General features: G+C 37.1%; 2 protein-coding genes across 8 annotated transcripts in view; one reads left to right on the top strand and one right to left on the bottom strand.

Moving 5' to 3' along the window:
* LOC146401057 (uncharacterized) overlaps positions 1-20,869 on the top strand; it is a 499,586-nt gene that overhangs the window by 427,376 nt on the left and 51,341 nt on the right. The window lies entirely within an intron of this gene.
* GRID2 (glutamate ionotropic receptor delta type subunit 2) overlaps positions 1-20,869 on the bottom strand; it is a 1,344,144-nt gene that overhangs the window by 126,084 nt on the left and 1,197,191 nt on the right. The gene's annotated exons all lie outside the window — the stretch shown is intronic.

Here is a 20,869-nt window from a genome sequence, read left to right on the forward strand (position 1 = left end):
AGCAGTGTGTGGTGTGTGTGTGTGCATGAAGGAGGGTATATGAGTTTGTGGAAACTGATGTGTATATGCAGACGAGGGATTTAATGTTGTAGTGATCAAATCTGCTAAAAATCTCAATTCTCTGTTAATTGGCGATTTGGCTTAAATTTTCCGCTAAGCAATCTCTGCTTATACTTTTGTTTTATTTGATAAAGGTATTTGCATGTTGATGAAGAGAATGAATTAATTTTATTTATAACTTAGACATAATCTCTTGCAGCAGTTCTAAGTTGACACAATGATTTTTCAAAAAGAGTAACTTGGTTAATTAATACAAATCAATTACTTAATACATTTTAAGGGTTTTTCTAGTCCCCCAATCTTTACACTTTCTAGCATTTGTTAATTTTAATGTCTCTATAATCTGTGGACTATAATTAAGACTGAAAATATTTAGTTCTTCAATGGAAATGAATTTAAATTTTTTTGTACATAAACAGAATGTATTTATCCTTCCCACACATTAATTAGGAAGAAAAATACTTCACTAGAGTGACTACTAACTGCAATAAACCATTTTTTTCCTCAGAAATAACTGACTTCTAGAAATAATTATTTTTATTATAATAAAATAGGCATTTAAAAATGACTGTTAATGCTTTAAATTTGCTTAGGTACAGTGAAAGTTTCTATTTAAAATATCTATGACATGTTCTGCATACTTTCTGAATCATCATGACCTTTTTATTTAAAAATATCAAGATATTTTAATGTTCTACAAAGTATTATTTTAATAGAAAACTTATTTATTAATATTGAAATTATGCCAACAAATATATTTCTCAAATTAAAATATTTTCTGAATTCTTATAAGTATATATTTCACCATAATGACTCTTCTGCCTATAAATCTAGTTATGCGGATAGTCAGATGGCCTATGAAGAATTAAAAATACTGAAAAATTATTAATATTTGTAAGAAGTTCATGATAATGAATAGATGAGATGATGAGGGACTTAGTATAATTTAATCTGTCTAAAATTTTTAAATGTGATTTTTGTCATTTCATTATGAGGATTCAAGCAGATTTAAAATAGCAACCCTTCATTTCAGGGCTTTAAAGAACAGTCAGATTAAATGTAATTTCTTTAGAAGGAATCAGATCTTATTTCTGGAAATAGAGTAAGCAAGTATATGACATAGATCTTTTGGATTTTTTTTTGGGGGGGGGTGGTTTATAATTTCTTTTAACTTTGCTTTTCCAAACTGTGGGTTTGCTGGATGAAAGTTTCCTATGTCTTTCATAATTCTTTGAATATTACTTTAGAAAAATACATTGAGGAATCTATGAGCTGAGGTCAATTCATAAAGTTATATAAATGTCCCAAAGAAAAGAGCCATACAACTTAGCTTTTTCTGTATTCCTTCTCTGTGGCATGAATAAAAAGGCTTCAGGTTTCTATATTTTACTAGTTTACTTTAAAAAGGAGATTTGGTATACTAATGATCATGGCTTATTTAATTATCTTAGGCTTTATGCAAGACTTGAAATTTGAGACATTCTAAGGCATTCTAGGCCCACCCCTAGACATCCACGTTCTCTGATTCTAAAATCAATTTCTAAGGTACCTTAGCATATGGTACTGAAGTATGGCTAAAGACACAGGAGAAATAAAGGGCAAGCAAACAGAACACAGATCTTCTGGATGACATGTTTGGGACTCTGTCTTGGACAGTAAAGGAGCAAGGAATCTGGTGTTCTGGGTAGTTCTTTATGGCTTTCACTCAATTTAGTTTTGGTCAAAGCATGTGCTTTTTAATATACTCTTTGCTGTTCAGTAGTGGATTTCATCTAAAATTCAATGACAGCATCCACAATGAGAGCTTATTTGGATTCCTGATTACTGAAAAGAAGTATGGCACGTCCAGTTATTTACCAACACTGGGATGGTGGAATTTTCCATCAGTTCCTTGTCTGGAAAAAAATTTATTACATTTTTCTTCATGGGTTTTTGAACTCTATATGCCTACTTTATAATCCGACATTTTGCTGGCCTTTTAAAGCATCCATTTGTATGCATTTATTCTATTTTTATTCTCTTGTATCTATTGTTTTATCAGGCAGTTTCAATATTCTGGTACTACATATGCTTCTCCCCTTACTCAGGCACTGTAGTTTGTAATAATAGCAATCAAGGCAGTTCATTCTGACAAATGCGTGTCAGAAAAAGCCTGCTGTGACTTTGAAATATTGAAAGTGACTGATAACATAATGTGTGAAGCAGAATAAATGCATACAAATGGAAGTTTAGCTGAGCAGTCAAAGAATGAACTAAATACAGTGTCAGATCTTGGCCCTGAAAGCTCTGGGTGCCAGTGGTTACAATGGGAAATTACTAAATGTACTTTGCAAAGTGTTTTATGAATAAAGCAGGGGCCAGAGCTTTATCATTTCTTTGTGCTCGGGCTTCCGCAGGAAGTGCAATGAAGAGATGCTCCCTTAAAATCCTTCTGGTCTGGGCAGTCACAGTGTTTAAGAAGAAGATAAAGGCACTCAGGGGCAGTTGGGAAATAGGACAAGAGAGAGGACGTGATCACTGAACACAAGACGTGAAAAGGTTGGCTCCTGGACAGACAGACATCTGGGCTACAGTAAATCCACTTATTAAGGAAATAAAAAGCAAAAGCCTCCACTGGCAGTTTGCTAAAACCCGTGCTTATTTTAAAAAGCTTACTGACATTTAAAATGGAGTACTTTAAAGAAAGGGAAACTAAAAATAAATCCTTCTAATATTTGAACATTGACTAAACGGCAAATAAAGTTTTCACATGTGTGAGACTTCCTGACTTTACATATTTCTTGCTAACTCTTGTTTACCCCTGTGCAGAGTGCCTAGTAAAATCAGACACGCTGATTTCATATAGGTTCCAGCAGGAACTAGACACTTATCTAGGAGATGAGCCACACCCTTTTGACTAAAAGTAGGTTTAGAGAGAGCCTGACGAAGCAGTCAAAAAGTGTGTGTGGGAGTTCCCGTCGTGGCGCAGTGGTTAACGAATCCGACTAGGAACCATGAGGTTGCGGGTTCGATCCCTGCCCTTGCTCAGTGGGTTAACGATCCGGCGTTGCCGTGAGCTGTGGTGTAGGTTGCAGACGCGGCTCGGATCCCGCGTTGCTGTGGCTCTGGCGTAGGCCGGCGGCTACAGCTCCGATTGGACCCCTAGCCTGGGAACTTCCATATGCCGCAGGAGCGGCCCTAGAAATGGCAAAAGACAAAAGACAAAAAAAAAAAAAAAAGTGTGTGTGTGTGGGGGGGCCTCCAAACTCCAAACCTCTTTCTCTCCACTTCCCCACCTTTCTCTTCTCTCTCCCCCCTGACGTCTTTCTCTTAGCTACCTATATTTAGAAGGTAGTTAAGTCTTCCTCAGGGGTGTCAAAGCTAGAGAGACATTAAGAAGGTTTCTGAGGGCTGGCAATTTTCACACATAGAACATAGAACGCTTCTGGGCAGCGTTATAAATATAGGCATTAGAGAATATGCCTCAATCCACATCCCTTTTAGAAGTGTGAATGAATTTAGTGTTCTCAGATCTCAGAGTTCAAGAGTCCAAGCCTGAGATACAGTGGGGTTGGCAGGTGCCTTAGGAGATGTTGCCAAATATATGAACTCATAAAAATGGAATCTGTCCTCTCTGCCAGTATGAACGTGGCTACTTTGAGAAGGCGAACCGCTGGGGTGGAAATACAATCGTGCGGGGAAGGCTCAGAGATGGTTCTAACACCTTCGTTTTCATCCTTTGTCCTAGAGCTGGTTTTCTTTGTTTATTTTGTTGCACATTTTCATTCATGTCTCAAGATTCCTTTTTTTTCCTCCATTTTAATATATTTTAGGCTGTTCTCATTAGCTCTCATTTGGATTATTGCAATACATTTTGGATTGGTCTCCCAGCTGCTTCTAGAGTCTTGTTTCCAGGTAACAATCAACACAGTGAGCAGAGCAAATTTTATAAAATCTAAGCTTTTTATATACAATGTCACATAAAAAACCCTCTACGGTGACTGATGCCCTCAGGATCAAGTTTGAACTCTCTGACCAGGCATCTCAGGCTGCAGTGAAGGAGGCAGAGATTTCCTCCCATGAACCCCTGCGTACCTCCCAGGCTCATTTGCTGCTGCTCCCTCATCCGTACTCAGTCCAGAGGGTGCCTCTCCCTCCTGTTCTCTTGTCGTATGTACTTTGCTTCAGCAACTGTATGAATCTGCAAGGGCTGCCATGACAAAGGACCACAGACTGGGTGGCTTTCATAACAGAAATTGATGTTCTTGTCGTGCTGAAGGTTAGAAGCCCTGGATCAAGGAGTCAGCAGAGTTGATTTCTGAGGCTTCGCTCCTTGGCGCATAGACGGCTCCTCTACTGTATCTTCTTAGGGTCTTTCCTGTATGTGTTTGAATCCTAATCTCCTCTTCTTATAAGGACATCAGTCAAGTTGGGTTGCGCTTGCCCTAGGGATTTCACTTAACCTGAATTACCTCTGAAAAGACCCTATCTTCAAATGCAGTCACATTCTCAGCTACTGGGGATTAGAACTGTAATGTAGGAAACGGGGGGAAAACGTGATTCAGCCCACAATATTAACCAATGTCAATTTCTTTATAAATTGTTCAGTATCCGTTTCACTAGGAAACCCTCCGGATACTTTTCACCAGAGCTTTTTATTGATCGCCTGTGTTCCCAGACCACAAATCCCACTGAACAGAAAATACTCCATTCACCTGTCTACCTTTCTCCCTAGAGGTGAACAAGTGTTGGAGGTGAGACTGTGTGGAGGTCACAGCTGTAAATCCACTGCCTCGCGCAGTGTCTGGCACATGGCAGGGGGTTAATAAATAACTTGTTGAATGAGAGGAAGCACTGCTAGTTTGTGCGTTTTTCTTCCTTTTTTGAGTCAATTTACATTAACTTGAAGCATATTAGGCGTACTGATTCCACTGATTTTATTATGACTTTTCCTTTTAGGTTAATTTAAAAATTATCATTGCATCATTACACTTATTTTTTTTTGAATTTTATTATGAATTTTCCTTTTAGGTTAATTTAAAAATTATCATTGCATCATTACACTTATTTTTTTTTTTAATATTGGCCCCGTGGTATGATTGTATCAACATAGGCATACAAATGGGACTGCTGAGGTAATGCAAGGTCCCCGACGACATGTTCTGCCTCATAGCAGTTGCATGGATTTTGAAAGTGTAAAAATACAGAAGAAAGGAAAGCTTAAGAATTTAAACCTGCCCTTGACCAGGTGTTTCATTGTGGAGCCTCTCTGTTGTGTCCAGCATAAGCTCTACCAAGTGACCGCATCCTCTTGGAACTCTTCCTGTGCAATTCCACAGTTCTGAATTCTACATCCTATGTTATCAAAAGAATGAGTCCCTTGTGCTACCTGCAAAAAACGGTGGTGTACACAAGGTCATTTTTGGTGGAGAAGGAAAGGAACGTCCTCACCTGGGGGAACACACCAACTGGCTGTCTGCTGTCAGAGTTAAGATGGATTTTCAGTGTTGGCAAAGGATGTGAGAAACTCTGAAGGTGGTAAGCAATGGCCCATTGTTTCAATTTTTCCTGAAGGGATTTTTCTACCATCGCTTGTGAGATTGTGCAGCATCTGTATCCTGGAGGTAGCCAGTTTTCAGAGAAATGATTTTACAGGTGGTGGTTACAATGGCAATTTGAGACCTCAAATGGTCACCTTCACAAGTGAGTAAGACAGAGTCTGATCATTTTGTATTCAGTAAGCTGGCTCTACAAGTCTTTGTTTCAAAACGGATTTTTTTTTTTTTCTGTATGTATATGAAAGGTTTCAAGGAACTACTCCTTTTAAAGCTTTGTTTGTTACCCTTTTTATTTTAATCAGTGATAACACAAAAAAGCTTTGCTTGAAGATTTTTTAAAAGCTTTCTTTGAACAGACTACTTTTCTCTTTTTTTCTTTTTTTTTTACATTTTTCTACATGTACTGAAGGTCAAAAAGTTCTTAAAGTAGGACATAGAATTCTGCATAAAACATCCCAAGGGACTTTTTTTTTTTTTAATGTAAGGAATGTGAAAGCAGAGTCAGCAGCATCAACTGAAAAACTCCTGTTGTTTCACAGAGTACTGGAAACAGTATCAGTTTTTAATGCACTGCATTGCCTAAAAAATGAAGTAAGACCGAGGTCTTATACAGCATATTGCTTACACAATTATCATGTTTTTTGTCCCTTTTCCCCACCTTCACTCTTCCACAGTCATTTGAGAAAGTGATATGCAATACCAAGACTTTTAGATTTTGGGAAAAAAAAAGATTTAGGGGATTTGCCCAGGGTTGCTCAATTTTTATTTTAAGTAAGGACATTAAAAAGAAATCTGTGCTCATTTCCTAAATGATAGGATATTTATTTCTCCAAATATAAGATGGATATAATCTCAGAACAAAAGACAATTCTTTCAACTGAATTCATTAACACCTGACTGCATTGTCCCCCACTCCCTCACCCCCTTTTCACTTTACAGCCATTTATCAGAGCTGGTATCTGTCTCTGGCACTAGAAGTTTACAAAAGCAATGGGATTTCACCTTAGGAGCAGGTCATTTTTACTGATGTGGGAAGTTGAGTAGGAGCTGAACAGAGAAAATATGAGTGCAGGATTGAAGGCCATGGGATGGAAGCAGGTGCTAGGAAGAGTCCAGTGTCTTGGGGTGTAGTAAGTAGGGAGAAGAGTGGTACAAGATGAGTTGGGAGAGGTGGGAAGTTAGACAAGAAGAGCCTTATGGGATTCTCTTTATCTCTTCTGTTTTCATAGTGCCTGATTCAATGCTCACATACTTATTTTGCCTTCAGACATCTTAAAGTTTTTGAATTAGGTAAGATTTTAGGGTCAGAAGAAAGTTTGCAAGACTGATAGTGGGGAAATATGGAATTTTCTGTAATTCAAACTCTGCCAGGATATAACTATAGGGCTATGGCGCATTTCTCTCTCATCTCAGGGACTTTGTTTCCTCATAATGATCTGGATAAAGATGGTTGTGAAGCAGATGACAAATTATGACTCTTTTAGTTTCAAGAGTCTATGGTTTTGTGATTTTAGTTTAACAAAGGACCTGTGGACTTGATGATGTCATGTAGAGGCAAAACACTAGGAATATAGCTTTGGGGATATAGCAATAAGCTTGTTGTTTTCCTTCTATAAGCAAAAAAATCTTATTAACAAATTTTTCCTCGCCCTTCATGAAAACTGGCTAAGATTTAGTGACCGTAAGAGTCAAAGTTTGTTTCTACTTTCAAAGAGTTATTTTTCTAATAAAAGAAGAGATATGATATTTTATTGGACTAAAGGTAATGGCCAATTAGGAGGTAGGCTTAAGTGAAAATCTGGAAGACTTCTGTCTAATACACCCGTTAATATTGCTTTGTTCAGTCCCTATAGGCAAAGCACTGTTAAAAACACTGAATCAAGTTACAGAGAAACCAGTTAATAACAAAGACTCTAAAGAGACAAATGGAACAGCAATCACAAAAGGACTTGAAAAATTGTGTGACATGATCCGTACAGCAGTTATGAAAAGTGATATTGGCTGTTTAAGAAGAGCTGGTGGTTGATGAGGTGGAAGAAATTAAACAAGTGGAACTGAGGAAGAAGTGCAAAAGGACACTATAACTTTAACCATTTAGCCTACTATGAACTTTAGGTTTATAAGATGCAACACTAAAATATTCTTCCCTTATGCTCCCCAAGCCTTAGTTTCTTAATCTATAAAATAGGTATAATTATCTTTTCCTCAATGAGGTTTTACAAGAGTTGAAGGAGATAATATAGAGCATAAATAATCTGCACATGATTGTATATGAAGATCATAATGGAAAAAAAGGGGAAGAGAATAAAGAAGCAGGACAAAAGATGCAAGGGAGAGAATGGGAAGAATAAACAGCAAGGACATCAAGGACTGGGTATCAGAGCAGCTCTGAGTGAGGACCACAGGAGCAAGGGCTACAGAGCAGCAACACAAGCCTCACTGCAACCTGTTAGAAATGTAAATGACACTCACGCTCTGGCTCAGAAACTCTAGGGCTGGGGCCCAGAAATCCGTGTTGTAACAGGACCACCAGGTGATCCGGCTGGTTGCTAAAGTTTGAGATCCACTGTATTAGATTAAACCACAGGCACAGCTAAGACAGTCTAGAATAGCAGTTCCTGTACTCCTTTAAGAAACAGATACCACACTTACAGGATGGCTGAAGATCCTGGGGATACAGAGCCTGCATCATTTGCTATCATTACTCACTCGGCACTTTTCCAATCACTTCCTTCCCCATGCCTCTTCCTCTTTTTCCTCTAATACCAGTCCTCAGGGTTTGGATGTCTTTTTGCTGCACATATTGTATCTTGATTCCCGCCCCCCACCCTGTTACTTCATATTGATAAATCCTAAATTTATATCTCTTTCCTCTAATTTATCCAATCTCCTGTCTCATTCTTTCAGCAGTTTTCAGGTAGAACTCCTGGTGTCCCTACAAACTCAACATCTGCAAAACTAAAGCCATGCTCTTCCTTTCCATATAGCTCCCCTCCCCACGTTCCTATTTGTCACTTTCCAACCGAGTATATGGTAGCATCCCTCTTTCTGTTTAAAAGCATGACCTCCACAGCCAAGGTCAGTCATTCATAGGCTAGAACTTGAGCAGTTGACTTAACGTTCTACATGTCAGTTTCCTTGACTATAAACTGGGATGATAATAGTGCCTCTTTGGTGCTCTTGGAGTGTTGTGAAGATGGAAGGAATTAATCTGTGGGTAACTTTTAGACAAATGATTAGCACAAAACAGGTGTGCAATAAATGAGAGTATTTTTATGGGTACTATGGGTTTTGATTCTTCTTTGATCCTTATATTCTCTAGTATCTGCTACTTCTTCTTTCAGATTTGTTGTAAGGGACATTACAGTTGGCTCTCCAGCATCTCTTCCACCCCGTTAGACAGACAGTCAAAGCTATGAGGGTATGTTCTCAAGGGGATCTGCTCACTCCACGGGTAAACATGTGACCTGTGATGAACTAATTAAGCAGAAGGGAAAGCTTTATTTTCATGCTTGAGAGGAGAGATTGCTCATTCTCTTCCTCCGAATGGAAACAGGGAAGCCATAGTTCCTATTGCTGTGGTAAGCATCCTTTCATCACAAGGCAGGTCAGCCTGAGGGCGGTCTTATCTCAGTCACCAAGGATGGATGAGAGGAGAGGTGGAAAGAACCTTGGCCCTTGAAAACACTGTCTTTGTTGAACCTCCCAATCAACCAAGTTTGAAGACATCTACTGCTAGATGTCTAGCTGTGCAAGATAAATTTCTTTCCTTAAGAAAATATAATTTGGAGTAAATCACTTGCTATTTTATTACTAGATTTTAGTATCTTTATAAAAGTGCTTTTTTGTTTTCTTTTTCTGCCTCTATTCTTTTCCTACCCATTTCAATGGATATCACAAATCATTTAAGCATTTTTTTTCTAATCGTATTGAAGTTATCTTTAAAATCATCAACCCCAACGTCATTTAACCAGTGTATAAGTCTTTCACAACTAGCACTGTCTAATATCAGAAAGTAATTCTTATTATTTTGTCTTCTCTTCAAAATTACACATTTATATATCTAAGTTCCAGTCAAGCTTACAAAAATGTCAAGCTTATCAAACCGAAGGCCAAAGTCTTAATTCTCCGGGGTTTTAACTTACTTTTGGTTCATGGTGGACCATCTCCATTAATGGTACCATCATCCACTTATTTGTTGAGAAGAAAAATACATACTGATTCCTCTGTTTGCCTCACCCATCACACTTAGACCATTTGTCAGTCCTATCAGTTTTATACGGACTGGAACATGCCACTCTTCCCTGTCTCAGCTAAACTACCCTAAGCCAATCACCATCAGCTCTCTCTGGGCCACCTGCACTAGTACTAATACCTTCCTACATTTACTTTTGCCCACTGCTTTTGCTGCTCTCTCTCCTATCATATTTCTTTTCTTTTTATTTTACCAGCTGTGGATAATAAATACTCCTCTTTAAAAATTCCGATGGCTTGTCTTTGTTATTAGGAAAAATTTGTGGCCTTTACTATGTATTTTTAAGTTCTATAATACAACTGGGCTGAACTAACTCTTAAATCTCTCTTCATACTACTCTCTTGCCTGTTCGTTCTGAGATCACCTGGGCTCTTTGTTATTCTTTCAACACTCCAAGCTGGGTCTCACCTAAGAACTTTTATATTTCCTATGCATAGAATATTCTTCCTCCACATTTTACATTCAAGAATGTAATCTTATGTTGCCTCAGAAGGGTCTTCTGTGACTCATCTTCACATGGATTCATCTTTACTACCTGTCTCAGTTATATTTTCTTCATATTATGTTTCCAACGTGAAACTGTCTCATTTATTTGTTCTATTATTTATGGCATGTTCCTCCTTCAACTTTCCAGCATAATGTAAGCTCCAAGAAAGCAAAAACTTTGTTAATCTTATTAACAAAGCCCTAAGCACTAAGTAGCTGCTCAACAAATATGTGTTGGTGGAATGAATGAACATGAATCATATTTTCTAGCAAGTTGCTTGTCGTAATAACTCCAAGTGAGAACTGGATTATTTTTTTTCCCCTCAAACATTATTTACCAGGAATTTGTTGAATGTGTTCTTTGTAACTATTTATTATGGAAAATTAAATATGTAAGATGGGTTTTGCAATTCTTTGTAAGCTAAGAACTTGGGACATATTCTAAATGCCAGAGTATGAACACAAGACATGATTAGTAAGAAAAAGTAACATATACAGAGAAGATAAAATATGGAAACACAAGAAGGGGTTTGATTAGAGCTGAATTTGCTAGGGAAGATATCCTGAGGATAGGTCAGGAGCTGGAACCCACAGAATACCTAAGATTTGAATGGATTTGGGGAGAATGGGATAATTGTGACCCAGTGAGTAAAGAGATTTAATTAGGCTGGTGACTGCAGAGTGGAAAGGAGATGAAAGCATAAAAGGGGCATTTAAAAGCTAGTTTTGGCCTCAATCTTTTTTTGTTTAGCTTTATGCCCTTTCCATGGACTATGCCCCTGGCTTTCAGTGTTTTAATGGAGAGTTTGCCTAAGTCTATATCTACCCTTCCAGCCTTTCCCTCAAATTTCCACCCTGCATTGTCATTTGTCTGTCATAATCTCTACATTTCTCTATATTCATGCATCATCCTCCGGTGTCTCAAATGCCACATGTCTAGATCAAAGTTAGCACTTTCATTCTCAAACCAGTTTTCACTCCTGGCTTCTCTTCTGAGAATACCCTCCCGATTTCCAAGCCGGCAAGGCTAAGGATTTTCAAATTGTGTTTGGTTTCCCTTTCCTTCATCTTTGTTTCTAGCTGATAGCCAATGATACTCTTAAAATATCTCTCTGTTTCCTTCCACTTTTATTGCCTTTAGTTCATCTTTTGCTTTTCCTTAGTGAGTCACTCATCCATTCATTCAACTAATATTTATCAAACATCTGCTATGTGGTAGGCTTTCTTCTAAATGCTTTGAATACACCTCTGAATAAAGAAGACAAAAATCCCTGCCTTCTTGCAGTTTATGTTACAGATATAGTAATGACTTCTTATTGCTATCCTCCTAACTAGTCAATTCCTTTTTAAAATTTTATTGCATACAGTCTTTCTAGACTGATGAAAAAGCAAAAGTCTTATTCTGGCTAGTCTTTACCACATTCTTCAATGACTCCCCGTATCATAATCCACACAACTTGGCCTGATGTTCAGGGCACCCTGGGTTTTGCTCAGTTCTATCTCATCAGTCTTAATGAAGTGTTCAGCACTACTCTACTGAATATATTTTGGCTGGGAGATAATTTGTTTGGCAAATTTCTGCAGTGGCTAAAAAACACAGAAGAGATTCACATTAGTAAAATCGGTATTGATTAGCTCAAAGAATATGAGAGACTGCCTAGAAGGGTCATGCTGACTTTTATAGGGAGTGCTAGAGAGAGCCTGGTTAATTAAAAGAAGAGGAACAAAAAAATTGATTAAAATCATCAGGATGAAAGTGTTACTACAGAATACATTATTTTGGAAAAAGACTGAACACCTTATTAGAAGAGAAAACACAATACTGTTTTTTTTTTTCAGGTTGCTGGCTCTTTCCATTATGTCTCCATGTCTTAGCATGGAATGTTAGCAACAATTTCATTAAGGCACAGTTTTTTTTTATATATTTCTAATACCAGTACTATATGAAATAAATACATGTTGGACTTCAATCATTTCTAATAGTTACTAACATTATTTTAAACATAAGAAAAAAACACCAAATGCATACTTTGAAGTACATCTCTGTTTGAAGTTGTTAACACAGAGAACTTATGTTCATTAAAACAAAAATCACTGGTGCCTCTGTTAGACTTATTATTCCGGACTATATAGACTCAAAAATGTTATTCCTTATGAACATCTTATATTTTTATTTTAGCTGTATTTTGGTTCCAGTAATAGTACGGCCAACCCACTGTATCTGCAGGTTGCACATCCATGGATTCAACCAACCAAAGATTGAAAATATTTGAAAAAACATCCCAGAAAGTTCCCCAGAGGAAATTTAAATTTGCCACATGCCAGCCACTATTTACATAGCATTTACATTGTATTAGGTATTATAAGTAATCCTGAGATGATTGAAAGTATACAGAAAAAAAGTATGCAGGAGGATGCATGCCGCTTGTTAGAAAATACCACGCAGTTTTATACAAGGGAATAGAGCATCGATAGGTTTTGGTGTTCATGCAGGTCCTGGAACCAGGGTGCACATTCCCCTGTGGATACCAAGAGACCACTGCAGGTTCTGTTTCATATTAGTAAGCATTCAACATGTGAGAAAACACGCTGACCAATTAGGAAGTCAGGTTTTTTTTGAGCTGCTCAAAGAATTATGAAATGAGATAGATAAGAGACAATTATGGATTCATCCAATTAAAAAGTCATGATGAACGAAAACTTCTATGAAGGAAGAATTAAAGTTTTGGTCAAGTACAGTCTTAAGCTATTTGTAGCAAAAGAAGATAAGAGGGAGGGAAAATAATTACAGTATCCTCCCACAGCTTTCAATTTGCAATACTTTTATTGTTTACTTATGATCCGCTATCAGGGAGACAGCTTCAGTTTCAAATGGATCTGCCCCCTCATCATAACGGGTGACTCTTACTGTTGGCATGCTGTTTAAGTTTTGGAAGGTAAACTAAAACTGCCTATCAGCATTTTGATGCAGGAGACAGCAGCTACCCTGGCAGGGATGAAGCTACTTGGAATGCTTGTTACTCTGGTGCACAGTGGTGCATGCACTTGGACTTGTGGGAGTGGGAACGAGGGTAGCATGGTGTTTGACAGTATGAGCTCAAACCTGGCTCTACCACTTGTTAGCTTTATGACCTTGGAAAACTAATCTTTTCTGTGACTCAATTTCCTCATCTGTAAAAGGAAGTGACTCGTGTGGTATTTACCTCTCATGGTTATTGTGGAGATCAAATGACTTAATATAGTTAGGGCACTATGGTAACACCCGGCTCAACGTAAGTCTTTAATAAATGTGAACTATTATTTTAGGCTCTAGTATAGTTTCTCTATAAGTTAAGGGTAACATAATCCATAGCACTCTATCTGTCATTTTTCTGTATGTCTATAAAGTAATGACAATTTTAAAACAGATGTTCTACTCAAGTTTATGATTCTGTTAAAAGTATTTACTAGTTAATATACCTGGCTCTTTTATGTAAGATATAATGTGCGTCCTAAAACATTTGTTTTACTAGTAAATTCTGGAGATAAAGTATTTTAACAAAGAGAACTGGCAGAACAGGGTAGGGATGGAACACGGGGCTGGCAGCTTGGACCTGTTGTGTCCAGGGTCTGTTTTGAGCAAGGGCTAGACTCAGGGCAGGTCCCTAGCTTCCCTTCTTGGTGTCACACATGTAAAATTAGAGCGTTCCTCTAAATGCATGCCCAAGCCTCATTCATGTCTCATATTCTAAGTTGTTTCTTTTATTTTTTAAATTTTTATTTATTTATTTTCTAAGTTGTTTCTTTTATCAACATAGTTATCACTGGAACCCATGTGCTTATTCCCATCTTGTTACTACACTTACAATACTTTAAAGGTCTGTAAAAAAGTGGCACATTTTTTGGTTATTCTCACTGACATCAAGTTTTCTCTTTAAAAGGAGACTGCATTTTTAAAAATGGTAAAAAAAAAAAAAAACACGTCTTGGGGTCAAGTCTGGTGAGTAGAGTGGGTCTTTTGAATAGAAAACTGTGATGTAAGTATAATAGAACAAAAGTGTTTTTGAGAGAGCTTTATAATTGACTCTAGAGTGTGTGTGTGTGAGAGAGTGAGTGTGCATCCATGTGTGTGCATCCATGTGCTCTTTGAAGTGCAAAACACATTTACAGTTTTAAGTTCTACAATTTTTTGTTAAAAACCCAGCCTCTAGTCTCATGTAATGTATACCGATATAGTAACTATGCTTTTGGTAAAACAACTGCCTTTTGAATGAAATAATACTTACTGAGATCCAGCAACAGCACAAATCTTATTTTTTTAAAAAGGCTAATCTGCCTTGCTTCTTGCAAAGCAGCTTGGTCCAATGCCATGGGCTCATTATCTAGCTGAAGTACTGCTCTGCACCTTGCACTAGTCATTCATCTTCTCTGTACCTCGGTATGTCTCTTTGAAAAGTCTAATAAAGATGCTTGTTTATAAAAGGTACTCTCTTGTACCTTAGATGAAGTGTTCCCCAAATGCTGTATGATGTAAGTACAAGGAAAACAGAATCATGTAACACTTCAAAACCTACTCCATGGGACTGCATGTCTGATGGCCGGGTTTGTGTTCAGCAGGGACAATGCTGCAGGCTTTATAAGCATCGTCTTGTCATTTTCTTAAAATTTCACTGCTGCATTGCAAGATTAATAAAACTGATCTCAAATCATATAGTGTACCTATGATCAATATTTTTGAAATACTCACATACTGGAACTCTCATCAACTGTACATATACTCCCATTTATTTAGACCAAATATGGAAACAAATGTAAATTACTTAGGTTCTCCACTAGAAGCAGTCAGCATGATTGGTAAAGCTCACAGGATATTAGTCATAAAAATAGCTCCATCGGGATTCAGGAAACAGAAAAAAAATGGTAACAAAGCTATCTCATATTTTCTCTGTTATTGAAGTTCCCTAAATTCAACATTCTAAATTTAAAACAAATGTTTTAAAGGACCTTGCTCTGAAATAGGAATAGTACATTCCTTTCAACGGTTTCCAGAGGCTTAATATATGAACATTATGTGAGAAAAGGCAATGGTTTCCTCCCTTTAAATGTTAAAATGTATGTTATTATCTTAAATAAAAATATATGTATCATGTATATTATTATTTTATTCTACTAGCTCCTTTTGAAAGTGAGCCTTCAGTGTCCGCTTTTGTTTTGAAACTCCCCAAACATTTTCTTCTCTTACGTTACGTAATCAGGCCCATCTGAACTGTCTTGTTTTCCTGATCTCGAACAGAAAATGCAGATGTGATGAAACTGGTTAGTTTCAGTGGTGTGTGTGTGTGTGTAAACCCTGGTATGTACAAGTTGACCCTTGAACAATGTAGGAGTTAGCAGTGCTGACCTTCCTCATAGCATAAAATTTGTGTATAACTTATATGCATATCCTAGGTTCCTTATCTGAGGTTCCTCCATATCAGCTGTTCCGCAATCCCAGGATTCAACCAGCCATGGACTGTATTTTTTATACACACATATATATTTTTTAATATATTTTTAATGGCCACACCTGCAGCATATGGAAGTTCTTGGGCCAGGGAATGAATCTGAGCCAGAGCTGTGGTAACAGTGGATCTTAACCCACTGCGCCAGGCTGAGGATGGAAACTGCCCTCAGCAACCCAAGCCGCTGTAGTTGGATTCTTAACCCACTGCGCCACAGTGGGAACTCCTATATTTTGTATGTCTAAAGGTAGAATTATTAATTGTTTCTTTGGCTTCTGCTTATATCCTTCCAGCCAATTGATCACAGAGCTTTAAGCCAGTTGGTGACTGATTTTGGAGCTACTAATGGGTAATCAATGGAGCTTGCTTTTCTCTTCCTGAAAAGGGAGTCAAGTGCATGGGAAGTACCTCATCCTGGCTGGGAACTAAAAGGATTAGGGCCCGATGCTTTTAAGTTAAAGGCATATTTTCTACCTTCCTCGTGGGAATGAAAGCACAAAAATTCTTACAGCAGAGTGGAAAGAAAGGTGGACATGTGCTGCTTGTTTTCTTTTCCTTCTCAGTTTTTATTAATCATTATATGAAAAATGAAAGCAACTAAGATAAATAGAAAATTATTGTGACAAGAGCAGATTGAAAACTTTTTAATATCAAGCAAGCACAAAGGATAGGTATTCAACATATTTGATTACAAGTAAATAAGATGATCTTTGAGCATAAAGTTAGGTAGATCTTTTATTCATTCATAAAGTTAGGTAGATCTTTTATTCATTCATCAAATATTTATATTGCATGCTTACTCTATGCCAGCATGAGGAAGGCACTAGGGATGTATAGATGTTTGCTTACGGACATGAAACAGAACCCACAAGGCAAGAACTATTAAGATAGAAGATGGTAAAAAGATCTAATGTTCTTTTTCTGAATCCAAATAAAAATACAAAGTAGGATACTAGATATTCTAATAGTTAACAGTGCAAGGGGGGAAAAACTATATCCAAGGAGTTTAAGACTAATTAAGTAAATAAAAGTAGCCAATCATACACAAATAATGAAAATACATCATAAATCAAGGATTATGATTAATGCTATTCTGTGCCCTCAGAGAGAGAGAGAGAGAGAGAAAAGAGAGTAATCTCTAAATGTTTGTTTAAAGCACAATTTTGAAAAGTATAGGTCAATTTTGGGAGCCAGACTGACCAGATTTGAGCCTCAGCTCTAATACTCCATAGCTTCATGAACTTGGACAAATTACTTTCTCTCATTATGTCTCATTCCTATGTCTATAAAATGAAGATACTAACAGCACTTACCTAAAGATTGCTACATGTAAGAACTCAGAGTCTGGCACACATAAGCATTGCACAGCATGTTTTGCATTATTCTTAAAAGCTTTTAAAAGAAATATCAGGGAGGACAAGATGCATAAGGACCAGAGACATAGAAATAGAAATTCTGAAAAATTTCCAGCTTTATTGCTTTTTTGTTGTTCTGAGCAAGTCATTTAACCCTTTGGACAAGTTCCTTTCCAGGTGAAAAGGGAACTACTGTTCATTCCATTTCTAAAAATTTCTGTGATTAGGTTGAAATATTGTTTATGCATCTTTGCCACTATCCATGAATTCAAAGAAAATTATTTTCTACGTGCTGTGAAATACATCCTTGTTCTCATGCCACTGTGGTTCTATTCGGACAGTTCAGGGTTAGCAGCCAGTAGGTGAAAAGGGACTCTCTTACTGATGAAGCATAAAATTAAACTCCTGAATTAGTTATTCCTTACCACCACTAAGATGTGAGAACAGAGGTGAGCTTATACTAAATGCTTGATAAATGTTTTTTACTCAACTTTTTTAGCCTGATGAATAGTTAAGGTTCTAAGATCAACACTGGAATTAATTTTATTAGCAGCATAATGATAGCACCCTGAAAAATCAGTTCTCTTGCATTCTGCAATGTCTTCAGGGTAACACCTTTTGACTAAATATTTTTTTATTCCAAGAACTATTACAAAACAAAGGCCACGTAAAACATTTGATGGAACAAATAGTGTCAGAGAATTCATTGTACACATTACCCGCCATGCCAGTTACCAAGTACTCTGCTGCCAAGTTATCTAGTATTTGTAGAGATCAAGGAAATGAAACTCTTCTATCCAAATCTGTGGTCTTATTGACTATAGCACTTATTGGTCCTTAAAAAAATCACTCCTGTGCATGTCCACTCACATACCATTGTACAAGTGAATGTATCACTACAGCCCAATGTGTTGCTTGCCAAAGGTCAGACCCATCCACTCAGTATACGCACTTGTATACTGATAATTGTGCACTAATATGCAAATGTGTAATAAACAAATATACATTTCATATGATTGGCCTGAGGTCATTAAAATGTATATGCATATAAGACACTAGGCAGATAGAAGATAATAAATGTTACTATATCCCTATATAATATTTATTTTAGATGTTTATATAAATTAAAGTACTTAGATACCTTATATGCTATGGTATAGGCATATAATCATTCGAGAAATAATTAGTATTATTAGCATCACAGGGATAATAGAAATAGAACACTTGGAGTGATTGGTGAAATATTTCTTTAATTGTATTTGTGCACCAATTTTATCGGCTTCATTTTTTTTTTTTCATATTAGACCCAGGAATCAGTTTTGAAAACAAAAAAATATCTAGTAAAGAAAAAGCCAATCAACTGCAACTAAGGAACAAACAATCCTTTTCTCGACTACCCGATTCATGTTAAGGACCCATTAAAACACTGGCCTTGTACCATAAAACCCTGGCATCCCCTTCATTCTATTAAGCTTTCCATCCTCACTTCCAAATCCATAAAAACAGTGGTGTGCCTCTTTGATCAGAAGCATCTCATATTTGTTCCTTCCTCTTCATTTCCCTTGCCCAGTTCTAGACCAGCCTTCAGTATCGCATGCATCCAGGTTGGTCTAGTCTTTGATAATTATAGTTGATCCTTCATGTCAAAACTAGACTGACTTTCCCTTAAATGCCATCTTCATCATTTTACTCTTGGGCTGCAGAATGGACAACTGATTCTTGAAGCAGCTTGTGGCCTGCAATATGAATTCTCAACTTCAAATTTCCTTTCGGATTAACTTGATATCTTCATTGTTCTCCAACATAGCTTATTCTTTCCCACTGCTGTTGTCTTCATTGTTTCTCCAAGATTTACCTATGTTTTCACTTTAGCCTAATTATTCCCTACTAATCCTTCAAGGTCAAGTTCAAAGCTCACCTCTTCGGAAGAGCTTCCACTCATGTTTCCTTTGATTAACTTTTTATTCTGTATGGTATTCAGTTATTTCAGTATCTCAACTGCAGAATTTAACACAGTATAAATATGCAATACCGATAAATGTCAGTACACATTTACAGAATGTCTGTATTCATCATTTCACGTGAAAGGGTCTTGTATCTCAAACTGGACTACAAGAGCCTTTCAGGTGGATTCCCTGCAGCGTAATTGATTTTCCAGTTTGTTTCCTTTAGAATCTATGAATCAATAAATATGTTTTGATCGATTTACATTATGTTTATTCATTATTATTCACTGGCCATGAAACTCTTTTTAGTTAGTGGTCTGTGAGCAGATGTGATGTGTGTCATGTCCACGCAAGAAGCGCAAGAGGTACTGCAGGTTTCTGCCAGCCTCTTTCACCAGTTTTCTTAAAAATGAAAACATCTTGGAGTTCCCATCATGGCTCAGTGGTTAACTAATCCGACTAGGAACCACAAGGTTGCAGGTTCGATCCCTGCCCTTGCTCAGTGGGTTAAAGATCTGGTGTTGCCGTGGGCTGTGGTGTAGGTTGCAGATGCGGCTTGGATCCCGTGTTGCTGTGGCTCTGGTGTAGGCTGGTGTTACAGCTCCGATTTGACCCCTAGCCTCGGAATCAACATATGCCGTGAGAGTAACCTAAGAAATGACAAAATACAAAAAATAACTTTATCCCAGATGGATAAGAAGCTGCATAGAGACCCTGCAGGTGACTCACAGCCTGCAACTAAATTCAGGCAAATCACAGCCTTTACGTTCCATGAATGAGAAATAACTTTTTTAAAGTCATTGATACTTAGGGTTGTTTGCTGCACAGAAAAGGTGACTAATATAGGGCCTGATAGTTAATTTAACTTCCTTGTTTGCTGATAAGGAGGCAGGTCTAGGTTTTTAGTTAGCTAATGGAAGAGTTATAACATAAATTTGGTCTTTTAACCTTGGATAAACCCAGATGCCTGGTTTTCTTTGTTGTTGTTGTTACCCTGAAATTTGGAGGAATACAACTCAAATAGTTTGAAATTTGAGGCCTTAAGACTATTTAGAGTACTACTCAGAACTGCCCTCTTTCATCTGGCTTTAGCTTTTAGAAAATAGGTACAAGAATAACTAGAAAATAAATCCAATGTACTATCAGTATCAAGTGGAACATACTTCTACCTGAAAGGTATTACTCTCTTTTAGGTCCAAGCTTCTTTGGTAATGGAATAAAATGCAGTGATGTGTAAATTCCTTTCAGGCCCAAGTCTTTTATCTACATTGTTAGTCTAAAATGTCTATTTCAAAACCTTCATTTACAAACACCTTATAATCGTAAATTCTGATTTGAGGATGAGTATAATTTCTTACTAAACCGTGCCCTAAATTTCCATGACAAAGTCTCATGTAAGCTTTGACACCCAATGAGAGACTCTGAAATTCTTACCCTTTTCCTTTACAGAATTGAGTGGAACTATCTCTTTCACCATGGGATTCAGAACTTTAACTTGGTCCTGAAGTTTATTTGAGGCTTTGGTATTCTTCGAAATGAATTACTTCTGCTAATTTTGTGACATTTTTAGCCCTGAAAAATTCTGAGACCAAACTCAATTAAGTTCTAAAGAAATTATTAACACACACTTTATTTTGTATACCAATTTTTTGAGAATTACTAGTTTTACGCAGCAATATTTTTTCCTCTTTTATAGAAAATATCATAGTTCAGATGCTTTAGGAAATGAATATGTTATTGAACAACCACT

Source organism: Sus scrofa, chromosome 8 (assembly GCF_054392235.1).
Source record: "Sus scrofa isolate SSC_HxYL_T2T_F1_AM1 chromosome 8, Sscrofa_HxYL_maternal_Yorkshire_Landrace_v2.0, whole genome shotgun sequence".
Lineage (NCBI taxonomy): Eukaryota > Metazoa > Chordata > Mammalia > Artiodactyla > Suidae > Sus > Sus scrofa.